Source organism: Budorcas taxicolor, chromosome 16 (assembly GCF_023091745.1).
Source record: "Budorcas taxicolor isolate Tak-1 chromosome 16, Takin1.1, whole genome shotgun sequence".
NCBI lineage: Eukaryota > Metazoa > Chordata > Mammalia > Artiodactyla > Bovidae > Budorcas > Budorcas taxicolor.
Window position 1 is genome coordinate 17,385,406 of NC_068925.1, and position 18,212 is coordinate 17,403,617.

General features: G+C 35.2%; 1 non-coding gene across 1 annotated transcript; it reads right to left on the reverse strand.

The window, feature by feature from the left end:
- Positions 1 to 9,205: 9,205 nt before the first annotated feature.
- LOC128061924 (U6 spliceosomal RNA) lies at positions 9,206 to 9,312 on the reverse strand. The gene has a single exon (XR_008200775.1). It is a non-coding gene; the product is annotated as a U6 spliceosomal RNA (small nuclear RNA).
- Positions 9,313 to 18,212: the final 8,900 nt, after the last annotated feature.

The following is an 18,212-nucleotide window of genomic DNA, read 5'->3' on the forward strand; positions in this document are numbered from 1 at the left end:
TAATGTCTTATTTTTCTCCCATGTTGATATATTTTTATCTTGGATCATTACTTTCCACAACCAAAACACATCTTGACTTTTTCATGCATCTCTAATGAAGACAATTAAAATACTTGATATACATTATATGGATGGGATCTCTTTTTAATTGTGCATTGTTTGCATTCATAGTGATCAACTATATTAAATGAGCCTTGACATTAAAGAGCATCTTGATGTTCTGGTTTTAATTTATCATTTCAGGTGATACTGACTGCTATTAATGGTTCAGTCAAGGAGCTGAAAGACTGATACTCAACACAAGTATTATAAATAACAAAACATTTCAAGTAGATGCAGAGAAAATTTTCAAAGTTAAAAGAGGCATCTTTAGTCTCAGAAAATATGACAGCAAATCCAGTAAAAAATTATAAACTTTTATTCTTCCAAAAGGAATTCATTCTAATACCCTTAAAATTCTATGTTTCTCAAGTAATGCAAGGTATGCCTCCAAAAAATAATCATTTAACCTAAATCAATGGAGTAGGAGGAAAGAAACAGTACAAGAAAGATAAGGGGCAAGTGACACTGACCTGGATGTTGACAGTTGTTAAGGAGCAGGGCAGACCATGGCAAATAAAACTGAGCTTGACAATCTAAAGCAGGGAGTTCATTGCTGCCATTTGGTGACACATGAGTTTTTCAAGATAAGCAAGTTTTCTGGGTTTCTACTTAAAAATCTTTTGATTTATATGTTGACCATTAGTCATCCTGAAAGCACTCTGTGATTCAAAATTGTGAGGTCAAACAAAGCATATCTGCCATCTACATATGACCAATAAGTTATTATTTGTCATTTCCCTTTCGTTTTAATGCATTTCAAGACCGGTCCTCCATCTGAAGACAAGAATAATATATTAAAATTTGTATTTATATTTTCAAGACTTTGGACTGGAACTCTTCGAGTCTCCAGTAGATTTTGTACTTAACAGCCTCCACAACCACATAACCAATTTTTAAAAAGAAATATATATATATATATATATACCTATACATACACACACACACACACACACACACACACACACACACACACATACATCCTATTGGTTCTGGAAAACCCTGGCTTATATATCAAAATACAGAAAAATACTGACATCATCATGTGTCATCCCACAAATCAGAGTTGCCTACACTTAGCATTTCAATAAATGTCCTTCCATTAATTTTCTAGGCATATGTGTTATGCTAACTTGCTTCAGTCATGTCCAACTCTTTGTGACCCTGTGGACCATAGCCTGCCAGTCTCCCTTGTCCATGGGATTTTCCAGGCAAGAAGACTGGAGCAGTTTGTCATGCCCTTCTCCAGGGGATCTTCCCCACCCAGGGATCAAACCCACATCTCTTACATCTCTTGCATTCCCAGGGGTGTTGTTTTTTGTTTGTTTGTTTTTTGTTTGTTTGTTTGTTTTACCACTAGCACCACCTGGGAGAAGATAATACATCAATGCCCTCATTTCATCTATTAGAAAAAATATATATAATTTATTACATTTGCATTAGTCAGCAATTTTTGTCATGATGTTTCATAATAATCACTTAGAAAATTTCATAGACTTCAGCAACAAATCTTTATTTTTTGCTCATACATCTGTGAGTTAACTGTGTTTATGATAAGACTCAGACTGATGCTCAGTGGTTCCTTGAGATACACTGCTCATATGGAACTTTTAAAGGATGCAAGAAGGCAAATAAAATCATGCAGGCATATTCAAAGTGTTTTATCAGGTAAAATGTATGTCATTATCATATTCCACTGGAAAAGCAAGCCAAAGAGCCTAGAGGACAATAAAAGATTATATGAATGGAGGAGTAAGGAAAAAAAAATGCAATCTACCATAGTCCTGTAAGAAAGGACACACTCATCAAATTTAAGAAGTTGTCAGGGGTAAACTCCCTATTCTCTTCACCTTTAGTGGAAATCTGTAGATTTTTTTAGTGAAAATTTGCAGTTAAACAGACATATATACTGGTTAACCAATCTTTGTAAAGTTATACTAACAGCTATACAAAAGTTTTTTTTGAAAAAACAAGAAACCTCATAATTAACATCCAAGGCGAGCACAGAGGGAGGCTCATATCTGAGTTTGTACACCTCCTTACCCACAGCGTAAGGTAACATATCCATACTAGAAAATAAAATTCATTTTAAATTAATTTTAGCCATTTTTAAATTTCAAATCTCTTTAAAATATGAATTCATCTTATTAAAATTGCTGCTGCTGCTTCTAAGTCACTTCAGTCATGTCTGACTCTGTGTGACCCCATAGACAGCAGCCCACCAGGCTCCTCTGTCCCTGGGATTCTCCAGGCAAGAACACTGGAGTGGGTTGCTATTTCCTAATCCCATGCATGAAAGTGAAAAGTGAAAGTGAAGTTGCTCAGTCCTGTACGACTCCTAGCGACCCCATGGACTGTAGCCTACTAGGCGCCCCCGTCCATGGGATTTTCCAGGTAAGAGTACTGGAGTGGGTTGCCATTGCCTTCTCCATTATTAAAATTCAGTTCAGTTCAGTTCAGTCGCTCAGTCGTGTCCGACTCTTTGCGACCCCATGAATCATAGCACACCAGGCCTCCCTGTCCATCACCAACCCCCAGAGTTCACTCAGACTCATGTCCATCGAGTCAGTGATGTCATCCATCCATGTCATCCTCTGTCGTCCTCTTCTTTTCTGGCCCCCGTTCCCTCCCAGCATCAGAGTCTTTTCCAATGAGTCAACTCTTCGCATGAGGTGGCCAAAGTACTGGGGTTTAAGCATCATTCCTTCCAAAGAAATCCCAGGTATACTTAAATAACAGAGAAGGCAATGGCACCCCACTCCAGTACTCTCGCCTGGAAAATCCCACGGACGGAGGAGCCTGGTAGGCTGCAGTCCATGGCGTCGCTAAGAGTCACACGCGACTGAGCGACTTCACTTTCACTTTTCACTTTCATGCATTGGAGAAGGAAATGGCAACCCACTTGCCTGGGGAATCCCAGGGAGGCGGGAGCTAGGTGGGCTGCCGTCTATGGGGTCGCACAGAGTCAGACAAGATTGAAGTGACTTAGCAGCAGCAGCATAGCTAAAGGGTATATTATTTCATGAATAATAAGTGACTGTAATAAAACAGGTATGCTAGAAAGACATTAAAAATGTAGTTTATACTATTTTACACTAAACTTTAAAAAAAAAAAAAGAATTACTGAATAAGTCACAGAATGGATTTTGGAGCCATAGTGAAAATCAACACAATAGATGAGTGAAATTAGAAATATACTTAATATGTTTGCATTCTGTTAAGTGACAATTTCAATAGATATCACTACAAAGAGATAAAAGAATAAATTAGGCAATATTTGTAAAACTGCATGCACAATATTGAATGATGCAAACTGTGACATCAGTAGTATAAAATGAGAGGAGGGATAAATGTGTACAGTTTTTATACATAGTTGAAATTATGTTTATATCAACTTAATGTGGACTACTGTAGCTATAAGATATTTTGTGTTAACCTCTTTAAAAACTGCAAAGTAAGAACACTTAATAGATTCAAAAAAGTAAAGAATCAATGTGTATCCTTTTTTAAAAAATCAATAAATTACAAAGGAAGACAACAGATAAGAAGAAAGTAAGAAAGGTACTTTAAAGTTGTCAAAAAAGAAACAATACAATGAAAATAGTAATTTCATATCAATACCTATCAATAATCACGTTAAATGTAAATGGATTGAATTCCACATTTGAAAGACATAGACTAATTGAAAGGCTAAAAATAACAAGATCCAACAATATGTTCCCTACAAGAGAATCACTTTAATCTTAAGGACACACTCAGGTTGAAACTGAAGTAATAGATAAAAGTGTGCCATGCAAATAGAAACAGAACAGTGGTGGCTATACTTATATACAATAACTTTCCACAAGTAGACTGACTTCCATGGGTCACAAGAGACAAATAAATCACAGTATAATGATAAAGCAGTAAAATTATCAAGATAACAGAACATTATCACTGAACTACATGAACAAATATTGATAGAACTGAAGGGAGAAACAGAAAGAAAACAACAGTAGAGGGATTGATTATTCCACTTTTATTAGTGTACAGATCATTCAGACAGAAAACCAATGAGAAAACCATCACTGAATGATATGATAGACTAACAAACATGTTCAAAACAGCAACAGAATACATATTCTTCTCTAGAGCACATAAAACATTCTGCAGAATAGGTCATAAATTAAGATACAAAACAAGTCTTACAAATTTAAGAAAATTGAAATTATATCAAGCATTCTTTATAGCTACAATGTTATAAAATTTAAAAATGATAAAAAACAGAATATTGGAAAAATCCTAATTAAGTGGAAATTAAACAACACATTTCTGAACAAGCAATGGATCACAAGAGAACCAAAAGGAAAATCAAAAAATATCTTGGGACAAACAAAAATGGAAATACAAAATATGGAAACATGGAATGCAGCAAAAGCAGTAGAAAGAGGGAAGTTTATAGAGATAAATGTATACATTAAGAAACAAAGAAAAAAACAGCTCTCAAACATCTAATTTTATAATTTAAGGAACTAGAATAAGAACAAATTGAGTTCATAGCAGACTAAAGAAAAATTTTAAAATGAATACAATTAAATTAAACAAAAATTTAGAAAACAGTAGAAGAGAACAACACAACTAAAAACTGTTTTTTAAATATATAAGCACAATATATAAACTTTTATCTTGACTAAGGAAAAAAGAGGGAGAATGATTTAAATAAAAGTACTGGGATAACCCAGAGGGATGGTATGGGGAGGGAGGTAGGAGGGGGAGTGGGAACTTATGTACACCTGTGGAAGATTCATGTTGATGTATGGCAAAACCAAACAGTACTGTAAAGTAAAATAATAATAATAATAAAAATTTAAAAAATTAAAAAATAAAAAATAAATTAAAGTATATATATATAAAGAAACATTACAATGATTCCATAGAAATACAAAGGGTCAAGACTACTATGAAGAAGCATAAGTGAAAAATTGAATAATATAGAGAAATCAATATAATCCTTGAAACATACTGCTTACCAAGACTGAATCCTTAAGAAATATAAAATATGAACCTGCAAATAATGAGTGAGATTAAAATATTAATTAAAAATCTCCCAATGAAGAAAAGTCAAGGACAAAATGGTTTCATAAGTAATTTTATCAAACATTTAAATAACTAAAGTCAATCTTTCTTAAATTCTTCCCCCAAAATGAGGTGGGATTTTTTTCACTCATTTTATAAAGCCTGTGTTACCCTTATTCCATAATATAGCAAAGAAGAAATTCAACAAAATGAAACAACTTCCAGAATAGGAGAAAATATTTACAAACCTTATATATGATAAGGGGCTAATATCCAAAATGCATAAATATTGCATACAACTCAATAGCAAAAAGAAAGAATAAGTCAATACTTAAATTGGGCAAAGGACCTGAATAGGCAAGTTTCCTCAGAAGACATCCAAAAGGCCAACAGGTAGAAAAAAACATCACTGATAACCTAGGAAATACAAATCAAAACCACAATGAGTTGAAATGATTATCAGAAAGACAAGTAATAACAAGTTTTGGTGAGGATGGAAAGAAAATTGAACCCTGATACACTGTCAATGCCAGTGTAAATTGGCATAGCCATTATGGAAAATGGAGGTTCCTCAAAAATTAAAATAGAAGAACCATATGATTGAGCAATCCCACGTTTGGGTATACATCAGAAGGAAATAAAATCAGTATCTTGAACTGCTATCTGTGCTCCACCTTCCTTGTATCATTATTCACAAGTGTCAAGATGTAAAAAATTGAAGTAAGTGTCCATCAACTAATGAATAAAAAACTGTTATATATATATACATATATACACACATATATATACACATATATATATATACATATATATATCAAATCATCACAATGTACACCTTAGTAAAATTACACAACCTGAATATATACAATTTTTATCAGTCATTTTGAAAATGAATAAAAGAAACAAGAGCCGCTATGCATGCATCACTCACCACAGCTTACATACCCCAGTAGAAAGATTTCCTTCTGCCCCCTGTAATAATAGTACTTCCCAGGTGGTGCAGTGGTAAAGAATCTGTCTGCTATTGCAGGAGACACAGGAAATTTAGGTTCAATCCCTGTGTCGGGAATAACCTCTGGAGTAGGAAATGGCTATTCACTGCAGTATTCTGGCCTGGAAATTTCCATGGACAGAGGAGACTGGTGGGTTACAGTCCATGGTGTCACAAAATGTTGGACACAACTGAGTGAGCATGTATGCACTGCAACAAGATTCCAAGCATTTGTGGCCAATGAACAATCACAGCCATCCTCATTTTTTTCCTTTGTCCTATAAAGCAGGAGTCCCCAACCTCCAGTATCTAATGACTGATGATGTGAGGTGGAGCTGATGTAAAAATAATAGAAATAAAGAGCACAATAAATGTAATGCTCTTATATCATCCTGAAGCCATCCTCAATTCCAGTCCGTGGAAAAGTTGTCTTCCACGCAACCAGTCCCTGGTGCCAATAAGGTTGGGGACTGCTGCAAAGCAAGCCCCTTTCCTCTGTTCTCAGAACTTGTTACCATAGTTCACCATAGTTTGCTTGTCCCGAATTGCAATTCTCTCCTATTCCAGAATAAATGACTTTTGTTAGTAAAATAACTAACTCTTTTGTTAAGGTCAATACATTCATACCTTATTAAAATTAAAATAGGAAAAATAAAGAAAGCTCCTTGTTGCTGTTCAGTCGCTAGGTTGCATCCAACTCTTTGTAACCCCATGGACTGCAGCCAGGCTTCCCTGTCTTTCACCATCTCTCAGAGTTTGCTCAAACTCATGCCCATTGAATCAGTGATGCCATCCAACCATCACATCCTCTGTTGTCCCCTTCTCCTCCTGCCTCCAGTATTTCTCAGCATCAAGGTCTTTTCCAATGAGTCAGCTCTTCACTTCAGGTGTTCAAAGTATTGGAGCTATGGTATCAGTCCTTCCAATGAATATTCAGGGTCGATACCCTTTAGGATTGACAGATTTGATTGCTTTGCAGTCCAAGGGACTCTCAGGTCTCCAACACCACAGTTTGAAAACATCAATTCTTCTGTCCTCAGCCTTCTTTAATATATATAAAACTCCTAATACAACACAAGTTCTATGAATAAATATTTGAATGTATCAGTAAATTGATAACAGACTAATGAATGAATGGAGTATTGTATATGTATGACTGTCACCGTGGGTACGTGCATGCACATATACAGATATACATATGTACAATCTGCATGTGTATGAATGGATAAATGATTTAATTTATCAGTAAATATTATGAGTTATTACAGAATAGCAGTAAGGCATAAATATCATGGTCCTATTTATTTTAGCTACATTTTATATTCTGTCGAGTGCACTACATATTCTCTTATTTTTCTTTCTCCTCCTTTTGTTCTCCAACCCCCTTTTTTTTCAGGTATCTCTTCTTTAAAATCATTTATATCTTTGGGATACACTAAACACTTACTGTAATGCCAAATATTCTGAGATATTCTGTTACCCTAAGTAATGTAAGCTCCAAATACCAAAAGCCTTAGAAAAATTATTATTGAATGCTGACTGTAGCACAATGAATTAACATTAATAGAAATAACAATCATATATACTTAAGCCTACTTGTGGAGGTATGCACTTTCTTCTATGGCTCCTAAGCAACTACTGAATTTGTGTAAGCATTTATCCTGCTGTTTGGTAATTGGTGATTTACTTCTTTAGCTCATGGTTTAGATTTCTACCCCTTGGAGAGTATGGATTTTTTCATTCATCAATCTAAACTCTGAACCTAGTAAAATGTTTGGCACAAAACAGTCAGTCAGTTGACACATGTTTAATTTAATTGTTCCTTGTTTTTTACAATGATTGCACATTTGCTCAAGGTCATGTATGGCTCTGTCTTCATAGTCAGCATTCTTCCCTGATTTATTAGATTTTACTATTATTTATCCTCATATAAATCCAACATTTTTTTTTTGTTTATTTCATTTCCAACCTTTTCTAACTCAAAGCAGTTCATTTTCTCCTTTGTCCAACACTTGTTTAAATCACACCTGAATTCCAAAGCACACAGGACTGATGCTGTTTCCTTGCTTTTTTTCTTTTTCTTTTTTAAATTTTAACATTTATTTTTAATTGAAGGATAATTTCTTTACAGTACTGTGTTGGTTTCTGCCAAACATCAACATAAATCAGCCATAGGTATACATATGGCCCCTCCCTCATGAACCTCCCTCTCCATCCCACCCCTCTAGGTTGTTACAGAGCCCTGGTTTGAGTTCACTGAGTCAAATAGCAAATTCCCATTGGCTATTTGTCTTAAATATGGTAATGTGTGTTTCCACGTTACTCTCTTCATAGATCCCACCCTCTCCTTCCTCCCTCCTCCACACTGGGTCCTTAAGTCTGTGTATCCATTGCTGCCCTGCAAATAATTTTATCAGTACCATCTTTCTAAATTCCATGTCTATGCATTAGTAGCATTAGTATATGATATTGTTTTTCTCTTTCTGATTTACTTCACTCTGTATAATAGACTCTAGGTCCATCTACCTAATTAGAACTGACTCAAATTCATTCCTTTTCATGACTAAGTTTAATATTCCATTGCATATATGTACCAGCATTTCTTTATCCATTCATCTGTTGATGGTCATCTAGGTTGCTCCCATGTCCTAGCTATGGTAAATAGTGCTGCAATGAATTTTGTAGTACATCTGTCTTTTTCAATTTTGGTTTCCTAATGGTATATGCCTAATAATGGGATTGCTGGGTCCTATGGTGGTTTTATTCCTAGTTTTTTAAGGGCTCTCCCTACTGTTTTCCATAGTGGCTATGTCAATTTACATTCCCACCAACATTGCAAGAGGGTTCCCTTTTCTCTACACTATCTCCAGCCTTTATTGTTTGTAGACATTTTTGATGATGGCCATTCTGACTAGTGTGAAGGGATACCTTATTGTAGTTTTGATTTGCATTTCCCTAATAACGAGCGATATTGAACATCTTTTCATGTGTTTATTAGCTATCTGTATGTATTCTTTGGATAAGTATCTATTTAAGTCACTTTGCCACTTTTTTTTTTTTTTAATTATGGAACACTTTGCAAATTCGCTTGTCATTCTTGTGCTGGGGCCATGGTAATCTTCTCTGTATTATTTCAGTTTTAGTACATGTGTTGATGAAGTGAACACTTTCCCACTTTTGATTGGGTTGTTTATTTCATTGGTATTGAGTCACATGTAATACTTGTATAGTTTGGAAATTAATTATTGTCAGTTGTTTCATTTGCTATAACTTTTTCCCATTTTGAGGGCTGCTTTTCAATTATTTATAATTTCCTTTGCTGTGCAAAAACTTTAAGTTTAATTAGGTCCCACTTGTTTATTTTTTTGTCTATTTACATTTCTCTAGAAGGTGAGTCTTTTTTTGTCCATATGAACTCACTAATTTAGCCTATATTTCAAATTTTTCCTATTTATTTTTGTCAAATTATGCTGCTCATTTTTATTGAGTCATATGGTTACTAATGTCTATGTCCTAATTTTTCAAATCCTTTGAGTGGAGAATTTGAACCAAGACTTTTTTAATGTTACTTACAATTAATCCCACAATGTATGATATATGGTCATAATATACAGTCACTAAACACTTTAAAACAAAAAGCTATGCAACTAAAGCTGGAGCATCAATCATACTTGCAATAGTTGAATTATTGTTAAAATATTTCAGCGCAACCTGTATTTGCTAACTCTTTAAAATGGATTTCCACTCTTTCAAAATTTTGTCCTCAATTTTATGGCAAACATTCAATTGTTTATAAACATTTTCTAAAGAGAAGTAAAATGCCTTTCCCTACAAAGTAAAATAAAAATGGAAACATGTTCAGCACTAAGTAGACTATAACAAAAATGAGGAAAAATAGTTTGCATGGAAAAGATGACTATATCTATCCAATGTTTCATTCTAGTATTATAATTTCAAATCTTGTGCTTAAAATGCTCATCTATCTTATGTTGGTTTATGTATATGGCATGAGACAAAAATCCAATTTCATTCTTCTGTATATGGTAATCCAGTTTTCCCAGCACCATTTATTGAAGAGACTACCATTTTCACATTGTATGCACCTGACTGACACTCTTGTGCAGAGACATTATTTTGCCAACAAAGGTCCATCTAGTCAAGGCTATGGTTTTTCCAGTGGTTATGTATGGATGTGAGAGTTGGACTGTGAAGAAAGCTGAGCACCAAAGAATTGGTGCTTTTGAACTGTGGTGTTGGAGAAGACTCTTGAGAGTCCCTTGGACTGCAAGGAGATCCAACCAGTCCATTCTAAAGGAGATTGGTCCTGGGTGTTCTTTGGAAGGAATGATGCTAAAGCTGAAACTCCAGTACTTTGGCCACCTCATGTGAAGAGTTGACTCATTGGAAAAGACTCTGATGTTGGGAGGGATTGGGGGCAGGAGGAGAAGGGGACGACCAAGGATGAGATGGCTGGATGGCATCACCTACTCGATGGATGTGAGTTTGAGTGAATTCCAGGAGATGGTGATGAATAGAGAGGCCTGGCGTCCTGCGATTCATGGTGTCACAAAGAGTTGGACATAACTGAACGACTGAACTGACTGACTGAACTGACACTCTTGTTGAAGATCAGTTGAATGTATATGTTGGGATAAAATAGGAAGCATAGGAAAAATAGACTATAAAGTTCATCAGGCATAGGAGAAAATAATCAAATAAAACTTCTCAATATATGCATACATAATGAAACTGAATTAAAAAAACCAAATGGGGAAAGAGAATCGTAGACAAGAAACACCTGAAAGATCATGTATAGGAAGAAATGACTCAGAAATGATCTGAGATCTCATAAGATCTACAGAAGAAAGATGTGATAGAAATGTTGATACACGGAGAATAGAGAAAATATTTATACTACACATCCAATCAGAATCCCAGGGAAAGGAGAATGGTGTCAAATGGTAATGGGAATAATGATCAAAGTATAAAGCTTGGTCATATATTTTCATTTTGATTTGAGAAAACTCAGTAAATACAAGCAAAATAAATAAAAGTTCACAAAAACCATTTCAGTGAAACTGCAGAAGATCAAAGATAAAGATCTTTAAAAGATCCAGAAATATGGAAATTTTATATTAAAAAATGAAACTAATATGAGATGAAGAAAAATAGGGCAAACAGAAAGAAAAGTAAGTTTAATGATGATAGAAAATATCTTTTAACCTAAAGGTTTAACCTCAGGGAATTTTATTTTAGGATGAGGTTGTAATATAAATATATTCATGGAAAAAAAGAAAGGCTAGATAGAGTTTATTATCAAATGACCTTAACTATCAGATAATTAAAGACTGTACTTCAAGAAGAAGGAATGTAATACCAGAAAGGATGGACTGATAGGCAAGAATCAATTATAACCAAAGAAAAATTTAGGGAAATTTAAAAATTGCATAATCATTAACTGCATAAAAAAGCATAAAAATAACAAGTATTAAAATATAACTAATATGAGAAGACTAAATTATAATCTGTAGAAAATTCACTAGAATTAAAATATTTTAAAGTACTCCAAAAATGTTCAGGAAGACAATTAAAATAATGATTTATTTATACTTTAGATTTTACTAGGTTCAATATTCATGTGAAATTCTTATCATAACCTTTAAAAATAAATGCAAATATTCAGCAGTATACAGGAAAAAAGTTAAGGTAAAACATCAATCCAATCAAAGGCAAAACACAAAGAAAAACCATAGAAAAAGAGGATTATATACAAAACTCCAAAAAGACATTATAAATCAGCACAGATTTATCAGGCTAATTTATCATGACAAAAATGTGAATCCTTCACAACCCACAGATCGATCTTCTGACCCAAGGATTGAATCTGGGTCTCCTCCTTTGCAGGCAGATTCTGTATCATCTGAACCACCTACAAACTCTGGTATATTTCTGATGACTCTCCATGACATGAATAAGTCATGTGATGACTCAGTAATCAGGACCACTTGGATTTTTTTTTGCTACTTTGTCATCTCAGGTCCAATACACCAGAACCAAAGCAAATTACAGTTTCAAGTATAGTCCTCTAAATGTTTCTCCATGGATGAAGCAGAATGATTTCTAATTTTCCTATTGGTCATAATTGTTCCCATAGGCAAACATTTCTGCAAAGATGCTAAGAAATATGGAGGGGCATATGAATATTCAGTCACTAATAAATATCTCCCCCGTAGCAAGTTATGAGCTTTAATAGTGATTGTATGTCATTAGTCATACTGCTACTGAGACCCCATTTACTTATTTTGATTTCATTTTGTTGTTGTTGTTGTTGTTGTTTCTATCCTTTTGCTTCTTGAGTATATTGCCAAGTGCATTGCTTGGATCATATATTTGGTTTTTTTTCATTGTCTGAATAATGACAACAATCTTAGTGAAACCAGAGATAGAAGAGGCATGATGGGATGAAGGATATTATTACAGGGCTATTGCTTGCTGTGGATCCAGTGGCTACTACAGCTATCACCAGATTTTCATGAGACCTTGGTGAAAACATAATTAAATCTTTATTATGTAAATAACTCTATTTTGTGGTATCTTTGTTATTCCAGCTTAGCCTTTCACCTATATAATACGCAAACTATTAATGGAATTGTGAAATTGGAGTGTTGCTAAAACAAAACTTAAAATATATGTCAATAGCTTGCTATTTGGCATTGGATAGCAAGGAAATAATGAACACAGACTTGATGACTTATGATCTTTCTTACATCATTGAATAAAGTTGATGTAATTGCCACCTGTGATAACTTGGAAAGCAAATTGCAGTCTATGGAGACTGTAACTCTACAGGAAGCAGTCAGAATGCCAGTTTGCACACATAATTGGAAAGAAACAGACTTCTGCTTTAAAAAAAAAGTTCTGACTGCAACATAAAATAACAATTTTGTGAAAACACAGAATTTGAAAATTCATTATAAGAAAAACACAATTGTTTGCCTACTGCTGAAAGCAGGACATTTGTTGAAACCAAAAGTAGGAGAACTATCACCCAGAATCTTGAAATGCATTGCATTATTTTTATTTATGTATGCAATGGTTGTCAGCCCAGCTGCATGGATCAAAATAAGTGTTCAGATGGCATGGAATTAATTATTATTTAATTGACAATGACAGAGAAAGTTGAGCAGAACATGCTGCTGCTGCTAAGTCACTTCAGTCATATCCAGCTCTGTGCGACCCCATGGATGGAAGCTCACCAGGCTCCCCCATCCCGGGGATTCTCCAGGCAAGAGCACTGGAGTGGGTTGCCATTTCCTTCTCCAATGCATGAAAGTGAAAGGTGAAAGTGAAGTCGCTCAGTCGTGTCCTACTCTTAGCGACCCCATGGACTGCAGCCTACCAGGCTCCTCTATCCATGGGATTTTCCAGGCAAGAGTACTGAAGTGGGTTTCCATTGCCTTCTCCTTGAGCAGAATATAGGCAACATTAAATATAGGAGAAAAATCCATTAAGTTTAAGAACTATGACCAGAAAAGGCTTTTGGATGTGGTAACTTTCACACACAATTGTTTGAAAGCAAGAAACTATCACTAATTCTAAAGTTGTTGTGCTAACTAGTAAGCTACTTAGAGAAATATTTGACCCATGCTACCTTCAGATAGCTATATTTGTGTCTAAGTTTGTAGCAATTGGATATAGTTCGAAATTGTAATGACTTTGACTAGATCTTGGCCTTAGCACAGTAGGCATGCAATCTCTTACTTTTCCTCTTCTTGTTGTACAGATGTAGTGGTAAACCATGTTATTCAGTGTGATAACAATAATACTCTTGGAGATGGTGGCAAAGATATAAAAAAGGAAAGAACATCAATCACTGCATAGTCTCATGAATTGGAACTGACCACCTGCCGACGCTTACTCCTTGAAAGGAAAGTTATGACCAACCTAGACAGCATATTGAAAAGCAGAGATATTACTTTGCCAACAAAGGTCCGTCTAGTCAAGGCTATGGTTTTTCCACTGGAGATCCAACCAGTCCATCCTAAAGGAGATCAGTCCTGAGTGTTCATTGGAAGGACTGATGCTGAAGCTGAAACTCCAATACTTTGGCCACCTCATGCGAAGAGTTGACTCATTGGAAAAGACCCTGATGCTGGGAGGGATTGGGGGCAGAAGAGAAGGGGATGACAGAGGATGAGATGGCTGGATGGCATCACTGACTCGATGGACGTGAATCTGATTGAACTCCCGGAGTTGGTGATGGGCAAGGAGGCCTGGGGTGCTGCGATTCATGGGGTCGCAAAGAGTCAGACACGACTGAGCGACTGAACTGAACTGAACTGAACCTGCCATACCATTGCCTGTGTTCAAACTAGGTGAAAAAATATGTACTTCTATTTTGTTATAGTCATAGAATTTTGTATCTCTTTTTAGTTCTCTGAACCAAAATATGCCTCTTTTTTTAAAGCAGCTTAAAGTAATATAGTTCTTTGCTGAATTAAAAAATTTTCCAGAGAGTTTGTATCATTTTTCACATCCACTGAAACTCTGTGATAGTTCTAATCCTAAACCCTTTGTTTTCCCTCAAATTTGTGTCTTTTAAAAACTAACATAGGCAAAAGGAGATCAGTTACCTTTATTTTTTATGATAAGTGAGGTTAAATATTTATCTACGAGTTTTGTGAAAATTTTAATTTTAATTTGTGCCCTTTCCTCACTTTCCATTTCTAACAGTTCTTTAATTAATTCTATGGACTGTGAAGAAGGCTGAGCACCGAAAAACTGATGCTTTTGAATTGTGCTGTTGGAGAAGACTCTTGAGAATCCCTTGGACTGCAAGGAGATCCAACCAGTCCATTCTGAAGGAGATCAGCCCTGGGATTTCCTTGGAAGGAATGAGGCTAAAGCTGAAGCTCCAGTACTTTGGCCACCTCATGCGAAGAGTTGACTCATTGGAAAAGACTCTGATGCTGGGAGGGATTGGGGGCAGGAGGAGAAGGGGACCACCGAGGATGAGATGGCTGGATGGCATCACAAACTCAATGGACATGAGTCTGAGTGAACTCCGTGAGATGGTGATGGACAGGGAGGCCTGGCGTGCTGCGATTCATGGGGTCGCAAAGAGTTGGACACGACTGAGCGACTGAACTGAACTGATGATCCCATCTAGTTGGGAGGATTTCTTTAGTTTATCACATATATTTTAAAGAAAATCTCTTTTTAAAATTTTGTTATGTTTTTCAATACTTTTGTTATCCTCTGACAATATATTAGCTTTTTAGCTATAGACTATCTTTGTTTTTTTGTTTGTTTTTTTCTAATCATATCAATACTTTTTTTTTTTTTTTTGCATATATGCTTAAAAGATATCCTCATGCAATATCAGATACAACTCAGATATTCAAGGCCTGGTAATAGGCCTTTATATCATTACATTGGAAAGAGACAAATTAATTGAATTTAAACACATAAATCAAATTAAACTCAGTGATAAATATGTAGCATAGAAGAGTATAGTAAATATATATATAATCTTGTTTATTAAATTAATGTTTAATAATTTGGCATAAACTAATTAATTAATGGGCTTCCCTGATAGCTTAATTGATAAATAATCCACCGGCAATGCAGAAGACCTTAGTTCAATTTCTGAGTTGGGAAGACGCGCTGGAGAAGGGACAGGCTACCCACTCCAGTATTCTTGGGCTTCCCTTGTGACTCAGCTGGTAAAGAATCCATCTGCAATGTGGAGACTGGGGTTCAATCCGTGGGTTGGGAAGATCCCCTGGGAAGGAAAAGGCTACCCACTCCATATTCTGGCCAGGAGAATTCCATGGGCTGTATTAATGGACATGAGTTTGAGCAAGCTCCAGGTTTGGTGATGGACAAGGATGCCTGGTATACTGCTGTCTATGATGTGGCAAAGAGTCAGACATGCCTGAGTGACTGAATGGAGCTGAATTAATTGACTCCATTTTAATAACTTGTGGTCAGCAAGGAATCAGTACCCAAAACAACATACTTCCTACAGAGGTCAAAAGTAGATATGAGGCAACAATTCAGTTAAGAAAGATTCATTTAACAGTGTTAGGTATGGCAGATAAAATGTAAGCTGCATGTACAATGAATGCATTTTCATTTCCTAGACAAAATTCAATTTTTCAATAAATTTTAGAGGACTATATGTCTCAAAAATTTAAGGAGTATTTCTTTGATTTATCTTCTGCAATGAACATCATTTAAGTCTAACTGAATCATATTTATGATTTATCATATATAAAATGGTTTTCCCAGGTGGCACTAGTGGTAAAAAATCCACTTACCAATGCAGGAGATGCAAGAGACACAGGTTTGATCCCTGGGTTAGGAGGATCCTCGGGATAGGAAATGGCAACCCACTTCAGTATTCTTGTCTAGGAAATCCCATGAATAGATGACCCTGGCAGGCCAAAGTCCATGGAGTCCTAGAGAGTTGGACACAACTGAGAACACACCCGGTATTACATATAAAATATTAATACTACCATTAAAGCTAATTCTGAAATTAGTTATGTGAGTTGAAGATTTTCAAATAATATTAACAAAAGCAGAAGAGTAATCTCATAATGTTCATTATTGTATATCAATAGCATTAGGTTTTATATAATGATTCCTTTTATTTTTTAAATAAAACAGCTTTGTGTTGTTTATATTTTATGTGATGTTCACTTTACTTGAATCTTCATTTCTGTTTTTTAGCTACTTGCAACATTATAACAGAATTATAGATCTTACAAAAGCAGTTATTTGATTAATACTTATTCAACTAATTTAGAAACACCTACAAAACACTTTAATACATGAATTGTTATTAAGATATATAATAATGCATTTATAAACATAGTTCATTTTAAAGTTAGTTTTGTTTTACTCTTGCTGTTTGTTAATGCCATTACTTGGAAAAAAGGGAAAAAAAATAAAGAGGAGGAGGAGGAAAAGAAAAGAAGTAGAAATAGAAGAAATAGAAGAAACATAGGAAGATGAAGAAACACAAGAAGATTGAGATGAAAAAGAAAACAAAGAGGGCACAGAAAAGAAAGGAGGAAGGGCCCCTAGTGGAACTGAGTAACTCTATGATGAATACTATGTTTTATTTTTTTTTCCTTGCTGATTCATGAAAATTAAGAGGGTCCAGGAATATTGTATCTTAGTTTGAAGGACAGCTGTTACCACTTCTCATTTATTACCATTAAATACTTTATTACTTAACATTTTATCTAGTCTCTCTCAGAGATCATTTATAATGTATGGTTTTCACATTGATAAATATTTAAAATTGAGCATTTTTGATTGGCAAACATGGGAGAGCAGAAATTCTGAAGGAATTAAGAACATTTTTCTCACTAATAGTCTAATTTATGCTGCCAAGAGGGACCAAGTTTTACACATGGTTAAATCACATGTGACATTAAAACAGCATAAAAGGATGCACACTGCCAATTCATAAGCTAAATATCATGGGGATTAGTGTAAAATTGGGTCAACATCAAATATTTGTAATTAAAGTTGCTAATGCCTTGTAAAACAAAATATATAACTCCAAGAGATGTCACTTTTCAATTGTTATTTAATGTAAGTTTGGACCAATTGATTTATTGTATCCTATAAAATGTGGTATTATGGGGCACCCCCACTGTGGCTCAGTGGTAAAGAATGCACCTGTCAATGCAGGAGACACAGGTTCAATCCCTGGTCCAGGAATATCCCACATACTGCTGGGCAATTAAGCCCATGCACCACAACTACCGAGCCTGTGCTCTAGAGCTTAGGAACCATGACTGCTGAGTCTATGCGCGTCCACTACTGACACCCAAACTCTCTAGACTATGCTCTGCAACAAAGGAAGCCAAAGCAATGAGAGGCCCTCACACCACAAATAGAGTGGAGTCCCTGCTCACCACTACTAGAGAAAAGCTTGCACATAGCAACAAAGACAAAACACAGCCAAAAATAAATGATTATATATTTTTTAAATTGGTAAAACATCTGTCTGTACTTTCTGCATTGCAATGCGGGTCTTTTAATTTTT